At 34.6% G+C, this 4863-nt stretch overlaps 1 long non-coding RNA gene across 1 annotated transcript; it reads left to right on the top strand.

Annotated features, from left to right (window-relative positions):
* On the top strand, positions 2359-4380 carry LOC108661227. The gene is made up of 3 exons (XR_001926976.1): positions 2359-2398; positions 2930-2990; positions 3941-4380. It is a non-coding gene; the product is annotated as an uncharacterized LOC108661227 (long non-coding RNA).

Raw genomic sequence — 4863 nt, 5'->3', positions numbered from 1 at the left:
AGTTGACCCCTCTATCTCACAGACAGTAGGTTACTATCACCAACACTTGGTGTATTTATGGGCCACTTGTCATTGTAATTATTATTGTACATTATAACTTTGTAAATTATTGTATGTATGAATTTATTTTACTTACACGTGTTTCTATAAATATTGTTTTATATAAAAATACTATATTTTAATCAATATTTTGAATAGTAATATTTGTCTATAAATCCTTTTAAAAAAAATTGTCTTTTGATTTACTTGAGTAAAAAACGACTAGTAATTGTTTAAAACGGAATGTTTAACAACGATTGCTCACAAGAAAGGCAAGAAACTGATACGTAAGCCTTGCGGGATTCTGATTGGCATTCCGGGTAATGAGTGTAAATCGGGACGTCGTGGCGATTGTTATGGGCTCGAGGGAGGTTTCGGGTCGTGACAACCTCTTTCTTATTTCTAAGTGTGATTGCATTGTAATGCTCGTTACCTTCTCTCTTAAGATTAGCTTCAATATCATTAGGTAAGGTCCCATAAGGCCTATTATTGATGACATTAGCAAGTTGACCCACTTGTGTCTTAAGATTTCAAATTGAAGCTGCTTGGCTTTGAATGATGGCATCAATTTTTGCCATGAATTACATAAGTAACTCTTTCATAGATGAAATTTTCTCAAGCATAGTAGCTTTAACTTAAGGCGAAAATCCATAAGGAAAATTTGGACTTGGAGCTCATGAAGATCCTTGATTATTTTTCTAAGAAAAGTTAGGATGACTCTTCTAACCAAAATTATAAGTGTTGGAATATGGATTGTTCTATTGTTTATTAGGGTTTCCAACAAATTGTAGTGATTTAGAATTAGTTGAGCAATGATCACTAAGATGCCCTTCTCCACAATAGTCACAAGTAATAAATGGGCTCTGAATGAAATGAACCCCCATTTGAAATTAGTTAAGCAATTCATAGTCAAGTTGCATGAAAGAAGTAATTATATCATTCCTCATCGTCACTAGCTTGGTTGCAGGAAAGAACTTGACTAAGAACTTCTGAGCAAGATCATCTCAAAGGCATAGTGGAGCCCATAGAAAGAGAATTCAACCAAACCTTCACCTTGTTTCACAATGAGAAAGGGAAAAGTCGTAGTCAAATAGCATCATTAGTAACTCCATTGTGCTTGAAAATGTCACAGATCTCTAAACAATTTGAAATCTAACCATTTAGGTTATCATTAGATAGTCCTATAAACTAGACTAAAGTTAGGATTACATGGATGATTGTTGGCTTTATTTTAAAGTTGTTAAATTGGATAGCCAGTGTAATACCCCGTACTTTGATATGGTGATAATAAAGCTTATTGGATCCCAATTGAGGTTAATTATAATGTTTAGAAATGATGAAAGATGAAATGAATAGTTTGGGATAAAATATTCCACACACGAGGAAATAATAATAAAATAATGATATTTTTATCGAAGAACAATTCACAAGATAAAAAGTGATTCGGAAGTCAATTGAGGCATAATAAGGTATTTTGGGTATCAAGGTGACAAGAGAAAATTTTTGAAATAAAATAATAATTTATTAATAAAATAATATTAAAAATATTAATATTTTATTCAGTGTCAAAATTTTTCATAAAGAAGGAGTATATGGTCAATCTAAGTGGGGGAGAAGAAGAATAAGAGGATTTTTTTGAGAAAAATGACGTTAATGGGGCCGCGTGTCTTTATTAAGTAAAGATAACGAGGACAAATAAATATTTTAAATATTATGGGGACACCGCGTTAGAATACAAACTTCATACTTTGTTTGTGCATGTGTAGGAGAAGGTAATAGAAGGAAATTGGAGTTAAATGAGTGTTGGGAGGACTAAATTAAAATGGAAGGAAACAAAAAAGGGTAAAATGGTAATTTTATGTGAAGTTTGGTCAAAGCTTCCAAAGAAAGCTTTGACTTTAATTTTTTTAGGCCAAGACTGACCTTATCCTTTCCCCCAGCAGATTTTTCTTCTTCTTCATCCATGCTCCACGCCATTCTTGAAGCTTCCATGCCATTTTCTCTTTATCCACCATGAAATCAAGTTTTATTCGTTTTCCTTTCCATGTTTTCTTTTCCTTTCTTCTCCAAACTTCTTGAGCATTAAATTTACAACCTTTAACCCCAATTTCCAGCACACCAAAACCCTAGGAGGAGAAGAAAGAAAAAGAGAGAAAGGAAGAAAAAGCTTGGTTTTGGTGATTCAAGCAAGGAACGGTAAGAATTCTTGTTTTTGGCTTGAGTAGTCTTTGAAAATGAGTTAGTGACTTAGAGAAATGTCTTGTGGAAGCAAAGATTGGCTTGATTTGAGAAAAATTGGTAACATGTAAGCCAATAAACCCATGGGTACATGAAGGACTCAAAGTGGAAAAGGAAAACGGTAAGCTTAACACTATGTTTTAAAGCCTACGGTTAGTTGAATATTGTGAGGAATTGTGGTTGTTGAAAGGATTTATTTTCCTAAGCTAGTTGAAAATTGTTAAGATTGTATGGCATGTTGTTTGAAAGAAATAAAAAAGGAATATTAGGGATGGAGGATTGAGAAACAAAGTATTGAAAGTTAGATAGATAACGATGCGTGTAAACTAGGAAATAATCGAGTGAAAGTGAGAATAATTGTTGCTGCCATATATGTGGATTATGTGTGGAAATATAAGATGGATTTGGGAAAAAATTATTTAGAAAGGTTGAAGTAGGCACATGACATCATAAATAAGTTACCGGTGATATAATCTAAGGAATTTCGTAAGCAATGGATGTAAGTAATTTTGGTAAAAATGTATTAACATGTGACTTAATTGAAGATGGTTTTATGATAGGATGAAAATATAAATTTGAGTAAGGATTAATTGATTGAAGTGCTACCCGTATACGTATGTAATTAAATATATTGAGTTCATATTATTGCTAGGAAGTGCAAAGATAAAGTTAGAGAACTGTGGTGGCAAGCCGGAGTAAATAACGATTGACAGGTTAGTGAAAATAGTTAGAGACACCTCCAAACAAATAGCAACTTAAAATCTCATTGTTGCCAGGTGAGTGAACTTGCATTAAAATGTCTTGGGATATACACGTTTATGTTTGATTGAATCCTCTAAAACGTTTTATTGGTTTTTCTTCAAAAACTTGCACTAGAACAAGCCCTCATGAAATGTTTTTATGTTATGAAATGGATAGTGTGTTGAATTCATATGTTTATGTATAATGATATATATATATATATATATATATATATATATACTATGTCATAAATGGTACCATTGTGTGACAAATGCAACCGTGCATGTGCGAAGTGGCTAGTGCACATGCTGGTAATGATGCTGTCCTGATAATTACTACCGTGCATGTGTGGAGTGGGCAGTGCACATGTCGGTAATGATGATGTCATGATAATTACAACCGTGCATGTGCGGAGTGGGCAGTGCACATGCCGGTAATGATGATGTTGTGATAATTACAACCGTGCATGTGCAGAATGGGCAGTGCACATGTCAGTGATGATGTACATGAGCTGGATGAGGTGTGGTGGTATATTAATTGATATATGCTTAAGCATATGTATATGCAATAGAAAGATTATGATTATAATATGTGATTATATGGCATGATAAATCTTGAAAATTTCCCATTTACATGTGAATTGATTTTATTGCAACAAGAACATTCTGTTTATACTGCCTTGCTTGGATGATTGCTGGAAATTTCCTCTCTTTCCAATTTCCTGCTAAATATGGTTCCTTCATTATGAAATGATTTAATAACCCAGGGTTGATGGAAGGATTTTAATAAGAACTTGAACTAGGTTGCATTGTTTTCGAACTTAAGTGCATCATGATTTCTAAATCATTCCTTGTAATTGCTTGTTCCCTTCCTATGTTCACTCACTGAGTTTATACTCACGTTTTCAACTTCATGTTTTCAGATTCAGGGGTGGTTGAGACGTAGATTGAGGTGTCCACATACTCCCATCTTTTGGGTAGGTACTTTGACATTTAGTAGTCATATCTCCCATCCAGAGTCACTCCGCTGACAGTCAAGTTCTAATTACGTGTATATGACTATTTGTTGTGAAATGCTGAGATTCACTTGTCAAATTATATGTATGTATATAATGGTTAATGATGGCATTATGAATACATGACTGGGTTTTATGAGTTGTTTTCAAAGGAATTGTAATTGAGCATTATGAATTTCGGATTCTAAAGGAATATGGATTAACGTATAAGATCATGTAAGTAGGCTTGCTTGGGCTCGGTGGGTTGAGCCCATTGGTCCCTTGCACCGGTCATGGCCTGAAAATTGGGCTGTGACAAACTTGGTATCAGAGCTCTAGGTTTAGTTGAATCTTAGAGATTCCTGTGTGGTCAGCAGAGTTGTTAGAGTCTGTGTAAAGTCTTATCCTTAGATTGTGGGTGCGCAACGCAAGTTAAGGACGGGAGGCTACCTGGGCCCCTACTTCATTAAAAACCCACCTGTTATTATGATGAATAAATGGATAAGTAATCAATGCTTTGTTGGTCTCGTTAATATGTGCTAGAGGGGGGGTGAATAGCACAATTTGGCTCTTGACAAGATGTGAAACTAATTTCTAGAACTTAAGAAAGTAAAAACAGGGTATAAGGTGCATAACAATTTCGAGCGGTTCGGTCCAAGACCTACATCCACTACCTTGATTATCCAACCAAGGATTTTTCCAACGATTCACTAAGAATCCTGTGAAATTCACAAGCTTTCACCATGCTTTTACAATGACTTTTTGCAGGCTCAACCAAAACCTTTACACTAGTTTTTCATGAGCTCAACTAAAACCCAAAGTGGTTTTCCAAGGCTCAACCACAACCTATA

Source organism: Theobroma cacao, chromosome 3 (assembly GCF_000208745.1).
Source record: "Theobroma cacao cultivar B97-61/B2 chromosome 3, Criollo_cocoa_genome_V2, whole genome shotgun sequence".
NCBI lineage: Eukaryota > Viridiplantae > Streptophyta > Magnoliopsida > Malvales > Malvaceae > Theobroma > Theobroma cacao.
This window is presented reverse-complemented; position numbering and strand designations above follow the sequence as displayed.